Here is a 25,130-nt window from a genome sequence, read left to right as displayed (position 1 = left end):
CACATGGAATATGTCTCCTCATGAGAGACTGAAGGCTTAATTCAGTGCTTTAAACCGCTCGGCCACACTACCTACCTAGAATCCTCAACTTCAATTTAAAATGCAGAAGCCATAGTCATATAAACACCAAGGATCAGGAACAACACTTTTTTTCAATCTTTGTTGAACTTAAGTGTCGGTCGTTGCCTGTACAGATAGACTTCTCACCTCATGGTGTTCAGTATGGACAATCCGTGTCGAGCACAGAAGTGTCTAGTAGGGTCACCCATGGCAAAAGGGTCCTAGGTGAGAGGCCAGATAAAGCACGGCTCACAAAAACCCCTAATGATAAGAAACAAAATTGGATTTGGTTTTCCCTCGCCTGGACGCGGATCACCGGGGCCCCCCTCAATCCGTATTTGAGACTCACAATGGCTTGATCCTTCAAAAATCTCTTCAGAAACATTTTACAGTGAACTCAATCTTAAAAACATAATATATTTATACATGTTTAATATTTTTATATTTTAATCCATTATATAATATATTAGACTCATCTTTAAAATGGGAGCTTAAGATCAGGGGATGCTTTTGAGAATAATTGTCAATTTGTTTTGTATGTGTGAAGCCCTTTGAGACTGCTTAATTGTTAGATCAGGGACTAGTTGTTTTTTAAACCATAGCATATGATCGCATCCACGTTAGTGCTGCCCGACTGAGCTTTGATCATAAACTAATGAAGCCTGGAACCGAATGCTTGTTTGCCAATTGGAGGACATCATGAGTAACCAGTGTTATGCAGCAGAGTGGCGCAGCGGAAGCGTGCTGGGCCCATAACCCAGAGGTCGATGGATCGAAACCATCCTCTGCTATTTGGACCTTAGTGAAGTTTGCAAAGCTTCGGACATTCTCTTAAGTCATACTTTTGAGAAGAAGTGCTGTGGGGATAATATTTTCCACACGTTGGCTGTGCTGCGTGGAGGTTGATCCATCCTCAATGCATACAGATTGCGAGGCATGTATGTGACTTCTTTCACCATTCTCAGTCCAAATACACAATGTCCTTACCTATTACAGTGATCCCTCGCTACTTCGCATTTCGTTTATCGCGGGTTCACTATATCGCGGAGTTTTTTTTCCAAATTAAAAAATCATTTAAAAGACCTTCTGCAGTTTCTACATCTGTGTCAGGTTTATTTCGCTGACTGAATAACTATTAAGAAGAGCAACAGCAAACAAACCACAAGTGAGACAGTATATTAAGTCTTTTCTCGCGAGGAGTGCAGTACAGATAGCTTAATACAATCTCTACACACACTGAATATCTGTAGGCACTCCCGCTCTTTTTATTTGGATTTGCCCTACCCACAGTGTGAGACATAAGCCACTAAAAGGGGAGGAGGAAAGCATGTGGGCTTTGTCTCGTAAGCAAAAATCACTAGGTGTTTACATACTGATAAGAACATCTGGGAAGAGTTTGAGTGGACTGGATACAGAAGAAAAAACCTTTGACCTCTAATTAAAACATAGCAAGGGAAGTTTTACGACATTGTGTAGGATGCAACAAGCTAAGTTATTTATTACTGGTTATATACATTCCAACCTAATCCTACGATCAAGATAGTTGCGAAACCCTGACTTTAATGGTCACTTGGAGGTTCATCTGGGGTGCAGGACAGCAATGAGGCATGTTGTCTAACAAAGTGGTCTTTGTTAGAAAGGAACTGTCCTTCTGTGGTACATCATAAAAACAGCAAGGCCAAACAGCAAGCATATATTGCAGTAATATTGCGGTAAGGCATTGATTAGAAAACGCATGATAACATATATATACATTTTTCTAACAATCTGTTAAAATAAGATAAGAGGAACTTTATTAATCTCACGTGTGAGAAACTGCATGTAACAACAGCTCGATTTACAGGAAGGTACAAGTTAGGGGATAAAGGTGCAAAAAGAGACTTCTGGACCGTAGTCCTCCGGCATAAAAAATAGAATACAATATAAAAAGAAAAATATGGAAAAATAACAGCAATTGTAGTAAAACTAAAAATATAAGCTATGAATATTTACAAAAAGAAGATAAAATAGTGGTAAAGTGTCGTAAAGTGTATGAAGAGTATGAAGTTTAGTAATGCTAATAACAAAAAGAAATAGTGCACGGGTTATCGAAGTGAAATAGATCCATGCATTGTGTGGCAGAGGATATTGCACATTGGGCTTAAATTGCACATTGGGGTTAAGAATTGCACGTTACGGGGAAAAGTATTTCACAGAAGGATGTGTTTAGAGGTTGTCATTGTACAGCCTAATTGCGGTGGGGATGAAGGAGCTGCGGTAGCGTTCCTTCTTACACGGGGGGAGTCTGAGTCTCTGACTGAAGGGGCTGCTCAAGTTCTCCAAGGTCAGATGCAGTGGGTGAGAGGGGTTGTTCCTGATGGATGTTAGCCTGGCTAGCACCCTCCTCTCACCCACCTCCTCAACAGTGTCAAGAGGGCAGCCTACCACAGAGCTGGCCCTCTTAACCAGTTTCTTGAGCCTCTTCCTATCCCTCTCTGTGCTGCTCGGAGCCCAACAGACCACAGCGTAGAGGATAGCAGAGGCTACCACTTCTGAGTCCTGATACTTTACACAGCTGCACTGACAGGAGTTGGGCAAGAAGAAAACACCTGAATTGATGCATAAGTGGCAGTGGTGGGATTTGAACCCACGCCTCAGGAGAGACTGGAGCCTAAATCCAGCGGCTTAGACCGCTCGGCCACACTACCGACCTTCTGCAGTTTCTACATTTATTGATCATTCTATTAAGACGTGAAATTGGAGGATACCTAGTTGGTTTCTTCACCAGCATCCAGGTTAGTGCTGGCCGACGGAGCTTTGTTCATTATGTAATGAAGCCTGTACACAACAGATGCGAAACAATATGAGTGACAATCAGAAGATTAAAACTTTGAAATCGGAAGACACATAGCTAGTTTCCCCACACAGCACCCAAATTAGTGCTTTCCTAAACCGCCTTGTTGATAATGTAACAAAGAAGAAACATTCCATCCTCAACAACGAACAGGCTGGACATACTAAGCCAACTCCTACATTCGGAAATGCCTCGGTTTACCGAAAGGCTTCTCTGACACGGGCTTGTTCGGGGCAACCGCGCTGCAACTGCCGATCCAGTCCATAACCTTGGACTACAAGCAGGAGAAGGCAGGAAGGGAGCTGTCCCTTGTGCAGCGCACCTAACGCAAGCCTACAGCACCTACTGTCAGGCTGCAAAAGAGCACTGACACAGGCACGCTATAGACGACGCCAGTCCTGACGAAGCTTGCCGAAGTTCTCAAGACCAGCAGAAAAGAGTTCCAACAACCAGTCTGCAGCCAAACAGCTCCCTGTTAGGTTTGTGAGGAAAGGGGAGAGAAGCAGAGACACCAGCCCTCCTGTTCCAGTTCCAGGCAAGGGACTGGAACATGAGGGCTGGTGTCTCCGCTGCACAGCTGAACTTTCCCCATGAAATCACCACCACTCCACATCAATTAGGTTTCACATGGAATATGTCTCCTCATGAGAGACTGAAGGCTTAATTCAGTGCTTTAAACCGCTCGGCCACACTACCTACCTAGAATCCTCAACTTCAATTTAAAATGCAGAAGCCATAGTCAAGGATCAAGAACAACACTTTTTTTCAATCTTTGTTGAACTTAAGTGTCGGTCGTTGCCCGTACAGATAGACTTCTCACCTCATGGTGTTCAGTATGGACAATCCGTGTCGAGCACAGAAGTGTCTAGTAGGGTCACCCATGGCAAATGGGTCCTAGGTGAGGGGCCAGATAAAGCACGGCTCACAAAAACTCCTAATGATAAGAAACAAAATTGGATTTGGTTTTCCCTCGCCTGGACGCGGATCACCGGGGCCCCCCTCAATCCGTATTTGAGACTCACAATGGCTTGATCCTTCAAAAATCTCTTCAGAAACATTTTACAGTGAACTCAATCTTAAAAACATAATATATTTATACAATTTTTATATTTTAACCCATTATATATTATATTAGACTCAACTTTAAAATGGGAGCTTAAGATCAGGGGATGCTTTGAGAATAATTGTCAATTTGTTTTGTATGTGTGAAGCCCTTTGAGACTGCTTGTGATTTAGGGCTATATAAATAAACTTGACTTGACTTAATTGTTAGATCAGGGACTAGTTGTTTTTTAAACCATAGCATTTGATAGCATCCAGGTTAGTGCTGCCCGACTGAGCTTTGATCATAAACTAATGAAGCCTGGAACCGAATGCTTGTTTGCCAATTGGAGGACATCATGAGTAACCTGTGTTATGCAGCAGAGTGGCGCAGCGGAAGCGTGCTGGGCCCATAACCCAGAGGTCGATGGATCGAAACCATCCTCTGCTATTTGGACCTTAGTGAAGTTTGCAAAGCTTTGGACATTCTCTTAAGTCATACTTTTGAGAAGAAGTGCTGTGGGGATAATATTTTCCACACGTTGGCTGTGCTGCGTGGAGGGTGATCCATCCTCAATGCATACAGATTGCGAGGCATGTATGTGACTTCTTTCACCATTCTCAGTCCAAATACACAATGTCCTTACCTATTACATTTATCCCTCGCTACTTAGCATTTCGTTTATCGCGGGTTCACTATATCGCGGAGTTTTTTTTCCAAATTAAAAAAACATTTAAAAGACCTTCTGCAGTTTCTACATCTGTTAAGATAAGATAAGAGGAACTTTATTAATCTCACGTGTGAGAAACTGCATGTAACAACAGCTCGATTCACAGGAAGGTACAAGTTGGGGGATAAAGGTGCAAAAAGAGACTTCTGGACCGTAGTCCTCCTTTCATAAAAAATAGAATACAATATAAAAAGAAAAATATGGAAAAATAACAGCAATTGTAGTAAAACTAAAAATATAAGCTATGAATATTTGCAAAAAGAAGATAAAATAGTGGTAAAGTGTCGTAAAGTGTATGAAGAGTATGAAGTTTAGTAATGCTAATAACAAAAAGAAATAGTGCACGGGTTATCGAAGTGAAATAGATCCATGCATTGTGTGGCAGAGGATATTGCACATCGGGCTTAAATTGCACATTGGGGTTAAGAATTGCACGTTACGGGGAAAAGTATTGCACAGAAGGATGTGTTTACAGGTTGTCATTGTACAGCCTAATTGTGGTGGGGATGAAGGAGCTGCGGTAGCGTTCCTTCATACACGGGGGGAGTCTGAGTCTCTGACTGAAGGGGCTGCTCAAGTTCTCCAAGGTCAGATGCAGTGGGTGAGAGGGGTTGTTCCTGATGGATGCTAGCCTGGCTAGCACCCTCCTCTCGCCCACCTCCTCAACAGTGTCAAGAGGGCAGCCCACCACAGAGCTCGCCCTCTTAACCAGTTTGTTGAGCCTCTTCCTATCCCTCTCTGTGCTGCTCGGAGCACAACAGACCACAGCGTAGAGGATAGCAGAGGCTACCACTTCTGAGTCCTGATACTTTACACAGCTGCACTGACAGGAGTTGGGCAAGAAGAAAACACCTGAATTGATGCATAAGTGGCAGTGGTGGGATTTGAACCCACGCCTCATGAGAGACTGGAGCCTTAATCCAGCGCCTTAGACCGCTCGGCCACACTACCGATCTTCTGCAGTTTCTCCATTTGTTGATCATTCTATTAAGACGTGAAATTGGAGGATACCTAGTTGGTTTCTTCACCAGCATCCAGGTTAGTGCTGGCCGACGGAGCTTTGTTCATAATGTAATGAAGCCTGTACACAACAGATGCGAAAAAATATGAGTGACAATCAGAAGATTAAAACTTTGAAATCGGAAGACACATAGCTAGTTTCCCCACACAGCACCCAAATTAGTGCTGTCCTACACCGCCTTGTTGATAATGTAACAAAGAAGAAACATTCCATCCTCAACAACGAACAGGCTGGACATACTAAGCCAACTCCTACATTCGGAAACGGCTCGGTTTACCGAAAGGCTTCTCTGAAACGGGCTTGTTCGAGGCAACCGCGCTGCAGCTGCCGATCCAGTCCATAATCTTGAGCTACAAGCAGGAGAAGGTCAGGTTCGTTCTTGAGTTAAAAGAATCCTCAGATCGTACTGTGAGAATTGCACTTGTGGTGCTATCGGCAGGCTTCAACATCAGGAAATAATTGGCAAGGTGCAAGAAAGGAGAGTGGGGCTTGGCTGGGAAGAGCCTCCACGACTCTGGTCCAAGGCCACAAAGAGGGAACGAAAAGCTTGGTTGTGGAAGAGGTTTCAAGATCAAAGCAGGAGCAGTCCACCATCAAGGCCGTGTCACAGGGTCGCCAAAGGAGATGGACCACTTGGGAAGGGGAGACCTCTCAGCTGGGCTTACCTGTGGAAGATGCCGCAAGCCAGACAGCTTTCTGATCAGGTCAACTTATCCACAGAAAGCTCCGCCAGTGATTTGACAAGGAAGGGAGCTGTCCCTCTTGCAGCGCACCAAACGCAAGCCTACAGCACCTACTGTCAGGCTGCAAAAGAGCACTGACATAGGCACCCTATAGACGGCGCCAGTCCTGACGAAGCTGGCCGAAGTTCTCGAGACCAGCAGAAAAGAGTTCCAACAACCAGTCTGCAGCCAAACAGCTCCCTGTTAGGTTTGTGAGGAAAGGGGGGAGAAGCGGAGACACCAGCCCTCCTGTTCCAGTTTCAGGCAAGGGACTGGAACATGAGGGCTGGTGTCTCCGCTGCACAGCTGAACTTTCCGCATGAAATCACCACCACTCCACGTCAATTACGTTTCACATGGAATATGTCTCCTCATGAGAGACTGAAGGCTTAATTCAGTGCTTTACCGCTCTGCCACACTACCTACCTAGAATCCTCAACTTCAATTTAAAATGCAGAAGCCATAGTCATATAAACACCAAGGATCAGGAACAACACTTTTTTTCAATCTTTGTTGAACTTAAGTGTCGGTCGTTGCCTGTACAGATAGACTTCTCACCTCATGGTGTTCAGTATGGACAATCCGTGTCGAGCACAGAAGTGTCTAGTAGGGTCACCCATGGCAAAAGGGTCCTAGGTGAGAGGCCAGATAAAGCACGGCTCACAAAAACCCCTAATGATAAGAAACAAAATTGGATTTGGTTTTCCCTCGCCTGGACGCGGATCACCGGGGCCCCCCTCAATCCGTATTTGAGACTCACAATGGCTTGATCCTTCAAAAATCTCTTCAGAAACATTTTACAGTCAACTCAATCTTAAAAACATAATATATTTATACATGTTTGATATTTTTATATTTTAATCCGTTATATAATATATTAGACTCATCTTTAAAATGGGAGCTTAAGATCAGGGGATGCTTTTGAGAATAATTGTCAATTTGTTTTGTATGTGTGAAGCTCTTTGAGACTGCTTAATTGTTAGATCAGGGACTAGTTGTTTTTTAAACCATAGCATATGATCGCATCCACGTTAGTGCTGCCCGACTGAGCTTTGATCATAAACTAATGAAGCCTGGAACCAAATGCTTGTTTGCCAATTGGAGGACATCATGAGTAACCAGTGTTATGCAGCAGAGTGGCGCAGCGGAAGCGTGCTGGGCCCATAACCCAGAGGTCGATGGATCGAAACCATCCTCTGCTATTTGGACCTTAGTGAAGTTTGCAAAGCTTTGGACATTCTCTTAAGTCATACTTTTGGTAAGAAGTGCTGTGGGGATAATATTTTCCACACGTTGGCTGTGCTGCGTGGAGGTTGATCCATCCTCAATGCATACAGATTGCGAGGCATGTATGTGACTTCTTTCACCATTCTCAGTCCAAATACACAATGTCCTTACCTATTACAGTGATCCCTCGCTACTTCACATTTCGTTTATCGCGGGTTCACTATATCGCGGAGTTTTTTTTCCAAATTAAAAAATCATTTAAAAGACCTTCTGCAGTTTCTACATCTGTGTCAGGTTTATTTCGCTGACTGAATAACTATTAAGAAGAGCAACAGCAAACAAACCACAAGTGAGACAGTATATTAAGTCTTTTCTCGCGAGGAGTGCAGTACAGATAACTTAATACAATCTCTACACACACTGAATATCTGTAGGCACTCCCGCTCTTTTTATTTGGATTTGCCCTACCCACAGTGTGAGACATAAGCCACTAAAAGGGGAGGAGGAAAGCATGTGGGCTTTGTCTCGTAAGCAAAAATCACTAGGTGTTTACATACTGATAAGAACATCTGGGAAGAGTTTGAGTGGACTGGATACAGAAGAAAAAACCTTTGACCTCTAGTTAAAACATAGCAAGGGAAGTTTTACGACATTGTGTAGGATGCAACAAGCTAAGTTATTTATTACTGGTTATATACATTCCAACCTAATCCTACGATCAAGATAGTTGGGAAACCCTGACTTTAATGGTCACTTGGAGGTTCATCTGGGGTGCAGGACAGCAATGAAGCATGTTGTCTAACAAAGTGGTCTTTGTTAGAAAGGAACTGTCCTTCTGTGGTACATCATAAAAACAGCAAGGCCAAACAGCAAGCATATATTGCAGTAATATTGCGGTAAGGCATTGATTAGAAAACGCATGATAACATATATATACATTTTTCTAACAATCTGTTAAAATAAGATAAGAGGAACTTTATTAATCTCACGTGTGAGAAACTGCATGTAACAACAGCTCGATTTACAGGAAGGTACAAGTTAGGGGATAAAGGTGCAAAAAGAGACTTCTGGACCGTAGTCCTCCGGCATAAAAAATAGAATACAATATAAAAAGAAAAATATGGAAAAATAACAGCAATTGTAGTAAAACTAAAAATATAAGCTATGAATATTTACAAAAAGAAGATAAAATAGTGGTAAAGTGTCGTAAAGTGTATGAAGAGTATGAAGTTTAGTAATGCTAATAACAAAAAGAAATAGTGCACGGGTTATCGAAGTGAAATAGATCCATGCATTGTGTGGCAGAGGATATTGCACATTGGGCTTAAATTGCACATTGGGGTTAAGAATTGCACGTTACGGGGAAAAGTATTGCACAGAAGGATGTGTTTACAGGTTGTCATTGTACAGCCTAATTGCGGTGGGGATGAAGGAGCTGCGGTAGCGTTCCTTCTTACACGGGGGGAGTCTGAGTCTCTGACTGAAGGGGCTGCTCAAGTTCTCCAAGGTCAGATGCAGTGGGTGAGAGGGGTTGTTCCTGATGGATGTTAGCCTGGCTAGCACCCTCCTCTCGCCCACCTCCTCAACAGTGTCAAGAGGGCAGCCTACCACAGAGCTGGCCCTCTTAACCAGTTTCTTGAGCCTCTTCATATCCCTCTCTGTGCTGCTCGGAGCCCAACAGACCACAGCGTAGAGGATAGCAGAGGCTACCACTTCTGAGTCCTGATACTTTACACAGCTGCACTGACAGGAGTTGGGCAAGAAGAAAACACCTGAATTGATGCATAAGTGGCAGTGGTGGGATTTGAACCCACGCCTCAGGAGAGACTGGAGCCTAAATCCAGCGGCTTAGACCGCTCGGCCACACTACCGACCTTCTGCAGTTTCTACATTTATTGATCATTCTATTAAGACGTGAAATTGGAGGATACCTAGTTGGTTTCTTCACCAGCATCCAGGTTAGTGCTGGCCGACGGAGCTTTGTTCATTATGTAATGAAGCCTGTACACAACAGATGCGAAACAATATGAGTGACAATCAGAAGATTAAAACTTTGAAATCGGAAGACACATAGCTAGTTTCCCCACACAGCACCCAAATTAGTGCTTTCCTAAACCGCCTTGTTGATAATGTAACAAAGAAGAAACATTCCATCCTCAACAACGAACAGGCTGGACATACTAAGCCAACTCCTACATTCGGAAATGCCTCGGTTTACCGAAAGGCTTCTCTGACACGGGCTTGTTCGGGGCAACCGCGCTGCAACTGCCGATCCAGTCCATAACCTTGGACTACAAGCAGGAGAAGGCAGGAAGGGAGCTGTCCCTTGTGCAGCGCACCTAACGCAAGCCTACAGCACCTACTGTCAGGCTGCAAAAGAGCACTGACACAGGCACGCTATAGACGACGCCAGTCCTGACGAAGCTTGCCGAAGTTCTCAAGACCAGCAGAAAAGAGTTCCAACAACCAGTCTGCAGCCAAACAGCTCCCTGTTAGGTTTGTGAGGAAAGGGGAGAGAAGCAGAGACACCAGCCCTCCTGTTCCAGTTCCAGGCAAGGGACTGGAACATGAGGGCTGGTGTCCCCGCTGCACAGCTGAACTTTCCCCATGAAATCACCACCACTCCACATCAATTAGGTTTCACATGGAATATGTCTCCTCATGAGAGACTGAAGGCTTAATTCAGTGCTTTAAACCGCTCGGCCACACTACCTACCTAGAATCCTCAACTTCAATTTAAAATGCAGAAGCCATAGTCAAGGATCAAGAACAACACTTTTTTTCAATCTTTGTTGAACTTAAGTGTCGGTCGTTGCCCGTACAGATAGACTTCTCACCTCATGGTGTTCAGTATGGACAATCCGTGTCGAGCACAGAAGTGTCTAGTAGGGTCACCCATGGCAAATGGGTCCTAGGTGAGGGGCCAGATAAAGCACGGCTCACAAAAACTCCTAATGATAAGAAACAAAATTGGATTTGGTTTTCCCTCGCCTGGACACGGATCACCGGGGCCCCCCTCAATCCGTATTTGAGACTCACAATGGCTTGATCCTTCAAAAATCTCTTCAGAAACATTTTACAGTGAACTCAATCTTAAAAACATAATATATTTATACAATTTTTATATTTTAACCCATTATATATTATATTAGACTCAACTTTAAAATGGGAGCTTAAGATCAGGGGATGCTTTGAGAATAATTGTCAATTTGTTTTGTATGTGTGAAGCCCTTTGAGACTGCTTGTGATTTAGGGCTATATAAATAAACTTGACTTGACTTAATTGTTAGATCAGGGACTAGTTGTTTTTTAAACCATAGCATATGATAGCATCCAGGTTAGTGCTGCCCGACTGAGCTTTGATCATAAACTAATGAAGCCTGGAACCGAATGCTTGTTTGCCAATTGGAGGAAATCATGAGTAACCTGTGTTATGCAGCAGAGTGGCGCAGCGGAAGCGTGCTGGGCCCATAACCCAGAGGTCGATGGATCGAAACCATCCTCTGCTATTTGGACCTTAGTGAAGTTTGCAAAGCTTTGGACATTCTCTTAAGTCATACTTTTGAGAAGAAGTGCTGTGGGGATAATATTTTCCACACGTTGGCTGTGCTGCGTGGAGGTTGATCCATCCTCAATGCATACAGATTGCGAGGCATGTATGTGACTTCTTTCACCATTCTCAGTCCAAATACACAATGTCCTTACCTATTACATTGATCCCTCGCTACTTAGCATTTCGTTTATCGCGGGTTCACTATATCGCGGAGTTTTTTTTCCAAATTAAAAAATCATTTAAAAGACCTTCTGCAGTTTCTACATCTGTTAAGATAAGATAAGAGGAACTTTATTAATCTCACGTGTGAGAAACTGCATGTAACAACAGCTCGATTCACAGGAAGGTACAAGTTGGGGGATAAAGGTGCAAAAAGAGACTTCTGGACCGTAGTCCTCCTTTCATAAAAAATAGAATACAATATAAAAAGAAAAATATGGAAAAATAACAGCAATTGTAGTAAAACTAAAAATATAAGCTATGAATATTTGCAAAAAGAAGATAAAATAGTGGTAAAGTGTCGTAAAGTGTATGAAGAGTATGAAGTTTAGTAATGCTAATAACAAAAAGAAATAGTGCACGGGTTATCGAAGTGAAATAGATCCATGCATTGTGTGGCAGAGGATATTGCACATCGGGCTTAAATTGCACATTGGGGTTAAGAATTGCACGTTACGGGGAAAAGTATTGCACAGAAGGATGTGTTTACAGGTTGTCATTGTACAGCCTAATTGTGGTGGGGATGAAGGAGCTGCGGTAGCGTTCCTTCATACACGGGGGGAGTCTGAGTCTCTGACTGAAGGGGCTGCTCAAGTTCTCCAAGGTCAGATGCAGTGGGTGAGAGGGGTTGTTCCTGATGGATGCTAGCCTGGCTAGCACCCTCCTCTCGCCCACCTCCTCAACAGTGTCAAGAGGGCAGCCCACCACAGAGCTCGCCCTCTTAACCAGTTTGTTGAGCCTCTTCCTATCCCTCTCTGTGCTGCTCGGAGCACAACAGACCACAGCGTAGAGGATAGCAGAGGCTACCACTTCTGAGTCCTGATACTTTACACAGCTGCACTGACAGGAGTTGGGCAAGAAGAAAACACCTGAATTGATGCATAAGTGGCAGTGGTGGGATTTGAATCCACGCCTCATGAGAGACTGGAGCCTTAATCCAGCGCCTTAGACCGCTCGGCCACACTACCGACCTTCTGCAGTTTCTCCATTTGTTGATCATTCTATTAAGACGTGAAATTGGAGGATACCTAGTTGGTTTCTTCACCAGAATCCAGGTTAGTCCTGGCCGACGGAGCTTTGTTCATAATGTAATGAAGCCTGTACACAACAGATGCGAAAAAATATGAGTGACAATCAGAAGATTAAAACTTTGAAATCGGAAGACACATAGCTAGTTTCCCCACACAGCACCCAAATTAGTGCTGTCCTACACCGCCTTGTTGATAATGTAACAAAGAAGAAACATTCCATCCTCAACAACGAACAGGCTGGACATACTAAGCCAACTCCTACATTCGGAAACGGCTCGGTTTACCGAAAGGCTTCTCTGAAACGGGCTTGTTCGAGGCAACCGCGCTGCAGCTGCCGATCCAGTCCATAATCTTGAGCTACAAGCAGGAGAAGGTCAGGTTCGTTCTTGAGTTAAAATAATCCTCAGATCGTACTGTGAGAATTGCACTTGTGGTGCTATCGGCAGGCTTCAACATCAGGAAATAATTGGCAAGGTGCAAGAAAGGAGAGTGGGGCTTGGCTGGGAAGAGCCTCCACGACTCTGGTCCAAGGCCACAAAGAGGGAACGAAAAGCTTGGTTGTGGAAGAGGTTTCAAGATCAAAGCAGGAGCAGTCCACCATCAAGGCCGTGTCACAGGGTCGCCAAAGGAGATGGACCACTTGGGAAGGGGAGACCTCTCAGCTGGGCTTACCTGTGGAAGATGCCGCAAGCCAGACAGCTTTCTGATCAGGTCAACTTATCCACAGAAAGCTCCGCCAGTGATTTGACAAGGAAGGGAGCTGTCCCTCTTGCAGCGCACCAAACGCAAGCCTACAGCACCTACTGTCAGGCTGCAAAAGAGCACTGACACAGGCACGCTATAGACGGCGCCAGTCCTGACGAAGCTGGCCGAAGTTCTCGAGACCAGCAGAAAAGAGTTCCAACAACCAGTCTGCAGCCAAACAGCTCCCTGTTAGGTTTGTGAGGAAAGGGGAGAGAAGCGGAGACACCAGCCCTCTTGTTCCAGTTTCAGGCAAGGGACTGGAACATGAGGGCTGGTGTCTCCGCTGCACAGCTGAACTTTCCCCATGAAATCACCACCACTCCACGTCAATTACGTTTCACATGGAATATGTCTCCTCATGAGAGACTGAAGGCTTAATTCAGTGCTTTACTGCTCTGCCACACTACCTACCTAGAATCCTCAACTTCAATTTAAAATGCAGAAGCCATAGTCATACAAACACCAAGGATCAGGAACAACACTTTTTTTCAATCTTTGTTGAACTTAAGTGTCGGTCGTTGCCTGTACAGATAGACTTCTCACCTCATGGTGTTCAGTATGGACAATCCGTGTCGAGCACAGAAGTGTCTAGTAGGGTCACCCATGGCAAAAGGGTCCTAGGTGAGAGGCCAGATAAAGCACGGCTCACAAAAACCCCTAATGATAAGAAACAAAATTGGATTTGGTTTTCCCTCGCCTGGACGCGGATCACCGGGGCCCCCCTCAATCCGTATTTGAGACTCACAATGGCTTGATCCTTCAAAAATCTCTTCAGAAACATTTTACAGTGAACTCAAGCTTAAAAACATAATATATTTATACATGTTTAATATTTTTATATTTTAATCCATTATATAATATATTAGACTCATCTTTAAAATGGGAGCTTAAGATCAGGGGATGCTTTTGAGAATAATTGTCAATTTGTTTTGTATGTGTGAAGCCCTTTGAGACTGCTTAATTGTTAGATCAGGGACTAGTTGTTTTTTAAACCATAGCATATGATCGCATCCACGTTAGTGCTGCCCGACTGAGCTTTGATCATAAACTAATGAAGCCTGGAACCGAATGCTTGTTTGCCAATTGGAGGACATCATGAGTAACCAGTGTTATGCAGCAGAGTGGCGCAGCGGAAGCGTGCTGGGCCCATAACCCAGAGGTCGATGGATCGAAACCATCCTCTGCTATTTGGACCTTAGTGAAGTTTGCAAAGCTTTGGACATTCTCTTAAGTCATACTTTTGAGAAGAAGTGCCGTGGGGATAATATTTTCCACACGTTGGCTGTGCTGCGTGGAGGTTGATCCATCCTCAATGCATACAGATTGCGAGGCATGTATGTGACTTCTTTCACCATTCTCAGTCCAAATACACAATGTCCTTACCTATTACAGTGATCCCTCGCTACTTCGCATTTCGTTTATCGCGGGTTCACTATATCGCGGAGTTTTTTTTCCAAATTAAAAAATCATTTAAAAGACCTTCTGCAGTTTCTACATCTGTGTCAGGTTTATTTCGCTGACTGAATAACTATTAAGAAGAGCAACAGCAAACAAACCACAAGTGAGACAGTATATTAAGTCTTTTCTCGCGAGGAGTGCAGTACAGATAGCTTAATACAATCTCTACACACACTGAATATCTGTAGGCACTCCCGCTCTTTTTATTTGGATTTGCCCTACCCACAGTGTGAGACATAAGCCACTAAAAGGGGAGGAGGAAAGCATGTGGGCTTTGTCTCGTAAGCAAAAATCACTAGGTGTTTACATACTGATAAGAACATCTGGGAAGAGTTTGAGTGGACTGGATACAGAAGAAAAAACCTTTGACCTCTAGTTAAAACATAGCAAGGGACGTTTTACGACATTGTGTAGGATGCAACAAGCTAAGTTATTTATTACTGGTTATATACATTCCAACCTAATCCTACGATCAAGATAGTTGCGAAACCCTGACTTTAATGGTCACTTGGAGGTTCATCTGGGGTGCAGGACAGCAATGAGGCATGTTGTCTAACAAAGTGGTCTTTGTTAGAAAGGAACTGTCCTTCTGTGGTACATCATAAAAACAGCAAGGCCAAACAGCAAGCATATATTGCAGTAATATTGCGGTAAGGCATTGATTAGAAAACGCATGATAACATATATATACATTTTTCTAACAATCTGTTAAAATAAGATAAGAGGAACTTTATTAATCTCACGTGTGAGAAACTGCATGTAACAACAGCTCGATTTACAGGAAGGTACAAGTTAGGGGATAAAGGTGCAAAAAGAGACTTCTGGACCGTAGTCCTCCGGCATAAAAAATAGAATACAATATAAAAAGAAAAATATGGAAAAATAACAGCAATTGTAGTAAAACTAAAAATATAAGCTATGAATATTTACAAAAAGAAGATAAAATAGTGGTAAAGTGTCGTAAAGTGTATGAAGAGTATGAAGTTTAGTAATGCTAATAACAAAAAGAAATAGTGCACGGGTTATCGAAGTGAAATAGATCCATGCATTGTGTGGCAGAGGATATTGCACATTGGGCTTAAATTGCACATTGGGGTTAAGAATTGCACGTTACGGGGAAAAGTATTTCACAGAAGGATGTGTTTAGAGGTTGTCATTGTACAGCCTAATTGCGGTGGGGATGAAGGAGCTGCGGTAGCGTTCCTTCTTACACGGGGGGAGTCTGAGTCTCTGACTGAAGGGGCTGCTCAAGTTCTCCAAGGTCAGATGCAGTGGGTGAGAGGGGTTGTTCCTGATGGATGTTAGCCTGGCTAGCACCCTCCTCTCGCCCACCTCCTCAACAGTGTCAAGAGGGCAGCCTACCACAGAGCTGGCCCTCTTAACCAGTTTCTTGAGCCTCTTCCTATCCCTCTGTGCTGCTCGGAGCCCAACAGACCACAGCGTAGAGGATAGCAGAGGCTACCACTTCTGAGTCCTGATACTTTACACAGCTGCACTGACAGGAGTTGGGCAAGAAGAAAACACCTGAATTGATGCATAAGTGGCAGTGGTGGGATTTGAACCTACGCCTCAGGAGAGACTGGAGCCTAAATCCAGCGCCTTAGACCGCTCGGCCACACTACCGACCTTCTGCAGTTTCTACATTTATTGATCATTCTATTAAGACGTGAAATTGGAGGATAGTTGGTTTCTTCACCAGCATCCAGGTTAGTGCTGGCCGACGGAGCTTTGTTCATTATGTAATGAAGCCTGTACACAACAGATGCGAAACAATATGAGTGACAATCAGAAGATTAAAACTTTGAAATCGGAAGACACATAGCTAGTTTCCCCACACAGCACCCAAATTAGTGCTGTCCTAAACCGCCTTGTTGATAATGTAACAAAGAAGAAACATTCCATCCTCAACAACGAACAGGCTGGACATACTAAGCCAACTCCTACATTCGGAAATGCCTCGGTTTACCGAAAGGCTTCTCTGACACGGGCTTGTTCGGGGCAACCGCGCTGCAACTGCCGATCCAGTCCATAACCTTGGACTACAAGCAGGAGAAGGCAGGAAGGGAGCTGTCCCTTGTGCAGCGCACCTAACGCAAGCCTACAGCACCTACTGTCAGGCTGCAAAAGAGCACTGACACAGGCACGCTATAGACGACGCCAGTCCTGACGAAGCTTGCCGAAGTTCTCAAGACCAGCAGAAAATAGTTCCAACAACCAGTCTGCAGCCAAACAGCTCCCTGTTAGGTTTGTGAGGAAAGGGGAGAGAAGCAGAGACACCAGCCCTCCTGTTCCAGTTCCAGGCAAGGGACTCGAACATGAGGGCTGGTGTCTCCGCTGCACAGCTGAACTTTCCCCACGAAATCACCACCACTCCACATCAATTAGGTTTCACATGGAATATGTCTCCTCATGAGAGACTGAAGGCTTAATTCAGTGCTTTAAACCGCTCGGCCATTCTACCTACCTAGAATTCTCAACTTCAATTTAAAATGCAGAAGCCATAGTCATATAAACACCAAGGATCAAGAACAACACTTTTTTTCAATCTTTGTTGAACTTAAGTGTCGGTCGTTGCCCGTACAGATAGACTTCTCACCTCATGGTGTTCAGTATGGACAATCCGTGTCGAGCACAGAAGTGTCTAGTAGGGTCACCCATGGCAAATGGGTCCTAGGTGAGGGGCCAGATAAAGCACGGCTCACAAAAACTCCTAATGATAAGAAACAAAATTGGATTTGGTTTTCCCTCGCCTGGACGCGGATCACCGGGGCCCCCCTCAATCCGTATTTGAGACTCACAATGGCTTGATCCTTCAAAAATCTCTTCAGAAACATTTTACAGTGAACTCAATCTTAAAAACATAATATATTTATACAATTTTTATATTTTAACCCATTATATATTATATTAGACTCAACTTTAAAATGGGAGCTTAAGATCAGGGGATGCTTTGAGAATAATTGTCAATTTGTTTTGTATGTGTGAAGCCCTTTGAGACTGCTTGTGATTTAGGGCTATATAAATAAACTTGACTTGACTTAATTGTTAGATCAGGGACTAGTTGTTTTTTAAACCATAGCATATGATAGCATCCAGGTTAGTGCTGCCCGACTGAGCTTTGATCATAAACTAATGAAGCCTGGAACCGAATGCTTGTTTGCCAATTGGAGGACATCATGAGTAACCTGTGTTATGCAGCAGAGTGGCACAGCGGAAGCGTGCTGGGCCCATAACCCAGAGGTCGATGGATCAAAACCATCCTCTGCTATTTGGACCTTAGTGAAGTTTGCAAAGCTTTGGACATTCTCTTAAGTCATACTTTTGAGAAGAAGTGCTGTGGGGATAATATTTTCCACACGTTGGCTGTGCTGCGTGGAGGTTGATCCATCCTCAATGCATACAGATTGCGAGGCATGTATGTGACTTCTTTCACCATTCTCAGTCCAAATACACAATGTCCTTACCTATTACATTGATCCCTCGCTACTTAGCATTTCGTTTATCGCGGGTTCACTATATCGCAGAGTTTTTTTTCCAAATTAAAAAATCATTTAAAAGACCTTCTGCAGTTTCTACATCTGTTAAGATAAGATAAGAGGAACTTTATTAATCTCACGTGTGAGAAACTGCATGTAACAACAGCTCGATTCACAGGAAGGTACAAGTTGGGGGATAAAGGTGCAAAAAGAGACTTCTGGACCGTAGTCCTCCTTTCATAAAAAAATAGAATACAATATAAAAAGAAAAATATGGAAAAATAACAGCAATTGTAGTAAAACTAAAAATATAAGCTATGAATATTTGCAAAAAGAAGATAAAATAGTGGTAAAGTGTCGTAAAGTGTATGAAGAGTATGAAGTTTAGTAATGCTAATAACAAAAATAAATAGTGCACGGGTTATCGAAGTGAAATAGATCCATGCATTGTGTGGCAGAGGATATTGCACATCGGGCTTAAATTGCACATTGGGGTTAAGAATTGCACGTTACGGGGAAAAGTATTGCACAGAAGGATGTGTTTACAGGTTGTCATTGTACAGCCTAATTGTGGTGGGGATGAAGGAGCTGCGGTAGAGTTCCTTCTTACACGGGGGGAGTCTGAGTCTCTGACTGAAGGGGCTGCTCAAGTTCTCCAAGGTCAGATGCAGTGGGTGAGAGGGGTTGTTCCTGATGGATGCTAGCCTGGCTAGCACCCTCCTCTCGCCCACCTCCTCAACAGTGTCAAGAGGGCAGCCCACCACAGAGCTCGCCCTCGTAACCAGTTTGTTGAGCCTCTTCCTATCCCTCTCTGTGCTGCTCGGAGCACAACAGACCACAGCGTAGAGGATAGCAGAGGCTACCACTTCTGAGTCCTGATACTTTACACAGCTGCACTGACAGGAGTTGGGCAAGAAGAAAACACCTGAATTGATGCATAAGTGGCAGTGGTGGGATTTGAACCCACGCCTCATGAGAGACTGGAGCCTTAATCCAGCGCCTTAGACCGCTCGGCCACACTACCGACCTTCTGCAGTTTCTCCATTTGTTGATCATTCTATTAAGACGTGAAATTGGAGGATACCTAGTTGGTTTCTTCACCAGCATCCAGGTTAGTGCTGGCCGACGGAGCTTTGTTCATAATGTAATGAAGCCTGTACACAACAGATGCGAAACAATATGAGTGACCTCAGCAACCGCCGAAGCCGCGTTCCGTTTGGCCATCCCGTACCTGTCGGCTGCCTCTGGAGTCCCACAGGCCAAAATTGCCCGATAGGACTCCTTCTTCAGCTTGACGTCATCCCCTACCACCTGTGTCCCCCAGCGGGTTCGGGGGTTGCCGCCACGACAGGCACTGACCACCTCACGGCCACAGCTCTGGTCGGCTGCCTCAACAATGGAGGCACGGAACATGGTCCACTCGAACTCAATGACCCCCGCCTCCACCGGGACGTGGGAAAAGCTCTGCCGGAGGTGGGAGTTGAAGCTCTTCCTGACAGGGGATTCTGCCAGACATTCCCAGCAGACCCTCACAGTACATTTGGGTCTGCTAGGTCGGACCGGCATCTTCCCCCACTGTAAATGATGTAAGTTTGTGCATGAAGCGTTCGCTGATTCCAGTGGATGGCGCTCTTGCGATCGATGTAGGTTTACACTAATTATTTTGATTTATTTTGTTTGTACATTGTTTAAGTTGTGTACATTGTTTATGGCACTATTATCTCCATATTAGTAAATATATTCTATTTTTTGTAGAGAATTAGTCTAAAATTTGGTGAGTTTTGGCTCGAACTTCCGATTCCCGTCCTGTAGCGATCAGTATAAGTGTATGGCGGACTCCGACGCTTGCGTTTAAATCCATATAAAGACTCATGTTTCAAGAAGATTAACCCCGGCCCTAGCCACAAGCAGGCAAAGTGGTGTGTTCGTTACTCTTTATTCGTGTGTAATGTGTTTATTTGCGTAATATGTATGTATGTACGAACTAATGGTTTTGTTGTTTCTATTTCTGTTAGTTCTACGGTGATATCAAGTCAAGTCAAGTTTATTTGTATAGCCCTAAATCACAAGCAGTCTCAAAGGGCTTCACATAGACAGAAATTGACAATTATTCTCAAAGCATCCCCTGATCTTAAGCTCCCAAAAGGGCAAGGAAAAACTTAAAAACCCCTACCAGGGGAAAATGAGAAACCTTGAGAAGGGACCACAGATGGAAGGATCCCCCTTTCAGGATCACCAGGTTGAAATGGATGCAGAGAGGGCACAAATGATACAACATGAAAATCAATTAAATAAAAAGTGGATGTCTATGTCATAGCAGAGGGCTGCCGAAGGAGCCCTCAATTGTCCTGGCAGTGTCTTCGAGGAGGTTGAGCTGCAGTTCCCCCATCCTGAATTGGCCCACGAGAATCCAGATAGCCGCTGTCAGCATGGGTGCCACCTAACCACCTCCCCGGCCGGGGAGGGGGGAGGGAGGGGGTGGAGAGGGAGAGAAAACAAACTCCAGCCGAATCGGCCACTACAGGTTAGTTAAAGGCCATGTCATAGAAATGTGTCTTTAAACGTGTCTTAAATGTTTCTACTGAGGTAGCAGTCCTAATATCCATTGGTACGGCATTCCAAAGCTCTGGAGCCCGAATAGAAATAGTAGTGTAATAGTGTAATAGTATACACTGTCCATATTTTTTTTTAATTATATATTTTTTTTAATTATATATACCTTCTACTTCTTAAAATCTTTACCCCCTTCCCCGCATGCGTGTGTGTGTGTATATGTTAAGTGTACTGCTGCTAACACAGGAGTTTCCCCATTGAGGGAATAATAAAGGATTATCTTATCTTATCTTATCTTAAAATGCTCTAGAGCCTGCAGACATTTTCTTGGCCCTCGGTGTCGCTAAAAGGGTAGCGTTTTGCGAACGAAGGTTACGAGACGGAACATAAGGAACAACTAGGTCGACGAGATATGAAGGCGCTAAGCCATGCAGCGATTTATAGGTTAGTAGAAGAACCTTGAAGTCACATCTTAAATGGACCGGGAGCCAATGTAAGTTGGCTAGTATTGGGGTAATGTGATCAAATTTTCTTGGCCGAGAAAGCAGCCTTGCAGCAGCATTTTGTACTAACTGTAGACTTTTGATGCGGGACTTAGGAAGACCCGAAAATAGTACATTACAGTAGTCCAGGCGCGACGTGACGAACGCATGTACAATAGTTTCCGCATCACCAGTCGAGAGGATCGGACGAATCTTTGCAATATTACGAAGGTGAAAAAACGCAATTCTGGTTATATTCTTAATGTGCTTTTGAAAGGAGAGAGTTTGGTCAAATATTACCCCGAGATTAGTTACAGTATCGCTTTGAGTAATAGTACGGTTATCTATAGTTATAGCGGTTTCCTTGAATAAGTGTTGATAACGAGTTGGACCAATTATCAACATCTCAGTTTTATCTGGGTTAAGACGAAGGAAGTTGAGAGACATCCATTGCTTGATCTCCGCAAGGCACTTCTCAAGATTACAACAATCCCGCGGATCTGTCATCGATAACGGCATATATAATTGGGTGTCATCCGCATAGCATTGAAAACTAATATTATATTTACTTATTATGCCCCCAAGCGGAATCATATAAATATTAAAAAGAATTGGTCCGAGAACCGATCCCTGTGGGACACCACATGTAACATTATAGAGCTCGGAGGACGCATTGCCATGGACCACTCGGTGCGTCCTGTTTGATAGATAGGAATGGAACCAGCCTAGTGCTGACCCTGAAATACCAACACAACTTTTAAGACGCCCTAATAAAATATCGAAGTCTACAGTGTCGAAGGCAGCACTAAGATCGAGTAGTAACAGTACAGACGAAATATTTGAATCCATAGCTATGAGGAGATCGTTAGTCACTTTAAGAAGTGCTGTCTCAGTGGAATGATTAGCTCTAAAACCAGACTGAAAAGTGTCATATCGATTATTGGCGACCATGTAATCAATAAGCTGCTGCGCTACTACTTTTTCAAGAAGTTTTGCTATGAATGGGAGGTTTGAAACTGGCCTATAATTACTGAGACAGTCCGGGTCAAGATTTGGTCGCTTAAGTAACGGTTTAATGATAGCGGTTTTAAAGGCTGTTGGCACTATCCCAGAGGAGACAGACAGATTGATTATATTTAAGACGGATGGTCCTAAAATTTGAAATAATTCTTTAAGTAGTTTGGCTGGAAGAGGGTCGAGTAAACATGTTGTTTTTTTAGCCGCACTAACCAATTGTGTAAGCCTTTCAAGAGACACGCTTTTAAAAGTTGAGAGGGTTGTTGCATGATCATCAGCGTTGGTAAAGGGCGGGCTCGACCGAGCGATTGGAATGGTATTCTTGATCTCATCCCTAATGGATTCAATCTTTTGACCAAAAAATTTCATGAACTCGTCAGCTGAGTGGAAGGAACTATCGGGGGTCGGCTGGCGCAGAGTCAGCTTTGCCACTGTATCAAATAGGTGTTTCGGATTGTTTTTATTGAGATTAATAACTTGCGAAAAATATCGAGTTTTTGCTAAGATAAGCGCATCTTTATATTTCAGGAGGCTATCCTGCCATGCCTGATGGAAAACCTCAAGTTTGGTTAGACGCCATCTGCGCTCATGCTTTCTACATAATTGCTTAAGCGTACGCGTTTCATCTGTGAACCACGGAGTAGGCACTCTACGGCGAGTTTTCAGACGTAACGGCGCCACAGAGTCAATGGCATTTAACAATGTCGCATTGAATTCATTTGTAAGATTATCAATAGAGCCGGCGTACGTGAGAAAATTAGTGGTTGCCGGCGACAGTATTTCAGATAGCGCAGTTGCAGTCATGGAGTTGAAATGACGGCTCCTATAATGCTGATTGCTCTCTTGTCTTTGACAAGGAACTAGAATTTCAAACTTTATTAAGTAATGATCAGACAAAACAGTAGTGTATGGCAGTACTGCTATATTTGAGGTTGCAAGTCCTCGGGATAATACCAGATCTATGGTATTTCCATTCTTATGCGTTGCTGCCTGTACAGCTTGCGTAAAACCAAAGGTATCAGTTAAAGTCTGAAACGCCGAAGTAAGTGGCTCTGACGGTAAATTCATGTGGATGTTGAAATCGCCCATGATAATTATATTATCCGCATTGGTTACTAGATCAGCCACAAATTCTGAAAATTCATCCAGGAAGCCAGAGTAAGCCCCGGGTGGACGGTAAATAACAACAAGATAAAATGACGGTAAAGCGGTGGATCGGACAATGAGAACCTCAAATGTTTTAAATACGTTGATCGAACGAGGCCTAAAACTAAGCTCGGAATTCAAGATGAGGGCGACACCCCCACCCTTTTTTCGAGGACGCGCCACATGCGAGCTCACAAAATTTGGAGGCGAGGCCTCATTAAGCGGCATCAGTTCATTAGGTTTTAACCAGGTCTCGCATAGACCAAAAGCGTTTAGATTATGTTCTGTGATGAGATCATTAGAATGGCTTTCGTATGAAGCGATCTAATATTCATAAAACCAAGTTTAAGTGTAATTGGTCGATCCGGGTGCTCTTTGGCGAAGATCATTAAAATCATCTGTAAAAGGAACTCTAGTCTTCCCTTTGTGACTGAGGCTGGCATAGTAGAACACTTCACTGCTCCCGGTGAAGACCAGTGCGAAGAGATCGACGCCAGGTGACGGAGCTGCTAGCAAGAAACGGGACTGCAACACGTGGCTGGACATAACGCATTGAGCAAGTAAAGCAGCAAGTGGGCGAGTGACAAGGCTAAAGAAGCAAGCACTCAAGTTCGTGTCTTGAAAGAAGCAAAAGCACTCGTGAACGGTCTGTAAAGCCTCAAGTGTTATTAATAGAGCACGCAAATAAGCAGTAAAGGATAAATTACACAATAATTATTTAAGAGTCAAAGAAAGTAATGACTACATTAAGTAATTAAGATAATAAGAAATCAAAGTTAAGTGGTATATTTCATTTATTTAATTTGATACAGAGCATTGTGAGGTATTTTCAGTTTGTAAAAGTGCTAGTATTGAAGTTTAAACTTTGTTAATTGTAAATGAAACACCTTTTGGGCATTTTAGTTCATTTTGCTGACTGCGACATCTTATGTTAATTGCATACAAGCATATCCTCACAGAGCATTAAACCATTTACACATTTCACACCATTATAAGCCAAATACAAGTTAATGTTAATATACAGGTTGTATTAACATGGCAGACAAAAATCAGATTACAACACACTCCACACAGAAAGACAGTTGTGTAGAGTCTGCTGTCCAAGAAGACCGTGATGACCAAATCACACAAGAGCAGGACATCAGAGAGGATGTTCAACAACCCCACGGATCCAAAGACGATAATGCTCCACAGGACATTTGCAGAAGTCAGCGTAGACGCACCCTCACTGAAAAGGGAAAAGCACTGCAAGATGCAAAGGTAAAAGATTGCAAAAGAGATTTAGAGCGAACATACAAAAAATGGAAACATCATATAAATTGTTAGAAGAATTTCCTAAAGAGAAAAGACACTGATATGATACTGGAAGCTCTAAATGTCATAGAAAGTCACCAATCAGACATAAGTTATCTGTATGAAGAAGTAAGGGACATTGAAGTTCCAGATGCTGAGCTAAGAAGGAAATGTGATGTATACTGGGCTATTACTAAGGCACCCAAAGAAAAGGCACAATGTCTTATTGAAGGAAATGGTGATCCAAGCGACATTCCTTGGCCTGACCCAGAATCAGTATTTCAAGACACACTGTCCAATGCTTCATCTGAACTCACATTCATGTCAAAACCCAAGTCCAGACTGTCCAATTGTTCCTGTCCTGATTCACTGCAACAAAGACATCAAGCAGCAGCGGAAGTTGCGGCTACAGAAGAAGTAATAAAATTAATGAGAACACAACATCAATATGAGGTGGAGATAAGAGAACTTGAAATAGAGGATGCAAAGAAAAGGGCACAGTTTTTAACGGAAAGTACCAACA

General features: G+C 43.5%; 7 non-coding genes across 7 annotated transcripts; 2 read left to right on the top strand and 5 right to left on the bottom strand.

Moving 5' to 3' along the window:
- Window positions 1-2,665: 2,665 nt before the first annotated feature.
- On the bottom strand, window positions 2,666-2,747 carry trnal-uag (transfer RNA leucine (anticodon UAG)). Its single transcript has one exon. It is a non-coding gene; the product is annotated as a tRNA-Leu (tRNA).
- A 2,787-nt stretch (window positions 2,748-5,534) lies between these two features.
- Window positions 5,535-5,616, bottom strand: trnal-aag (transfer RNA leucine (anticodon AAG)). The gene has a single exon. It is a non-coding gene; the product is annotated as a tRNA-Leu (tRNA).
- Window positions 5,617-9,424: 3,808 nt separating this feature from the next.
- trnal-uag (transfer RNA leucine (anticodon UAG)) lies at window positions 9,425-9,506 on the bottom strand. Its single transcript has one exon. It is a non-coding gene; the product is annotated as a tRNA-Leu (tRNA).
- A 1,566-nt stretch (window positions 9,507-11,072) lies between these two features.
- Window positions 11,073-11,144, top strand: trnam-cau (transfer RNA methionine (anticodon CAU)). Its single transcript has one exon. It is a non-coding gene; the product is annotated as a tRNA-Met (tRNA).
- A 3,153-nt stretch (window positions 11,145-14,297) lies between these two features.
- On the top strand, window positions 14,298-14,369 carry trnam-cau (transfer RNA methionine (anticodon CAU)). Its single transcript has one exon. It is a non-coding gene; the product is annotated as a tRNA-Met (tRNA).
- A 1,812-nt stretch (window positions 14,370-16,181) lies between these two features.
- trnal-uag (transfer RNA leucine (anticodon UAG)) lies at window positions 16,182-16,263 on the bottom strand. Its single transcript has one exon. It is a non-coding gene; the product is annotated as a tRNA-Leu (tRNA).
- Window positions 16,264-19,058: 2,795 nt separating this feature from the next.
- Window positions 19,059-19,140, bottom strand: trnal-aag (transfer RNA leucine (anticodon AAG)). The gene has a single exon. It is a non-coding gene; the product is annotated as a tRNA-Leu (tRNA).
- Between the last annotated feature and the right edge of the window lie 5,990 nt (window positions 19,141-25,130).

Source organism: Syngnathus typhle, linkage group LG4 (assembly GCF_033458585.1).
Source record: "Syngnathus typhle isolate RoL2023-S1 ecotype Sweden linkage group LG4, RoL_Styp_1.0, whole genome shotgun sequence".
Classification (NCBI taxonomy): domain Eukaryota; kingdom Metazoa; phylum Chordata; class Actinopteri; order Syngnathiformes; family Syngnathidae; genus Syngnathus; species Syngnathus typhle.
The sequence above is the reverse complement of the archived record's forward strand: the minus strand, read 5'-3'. Positions and strand labels throughout refer to the sequence as shown.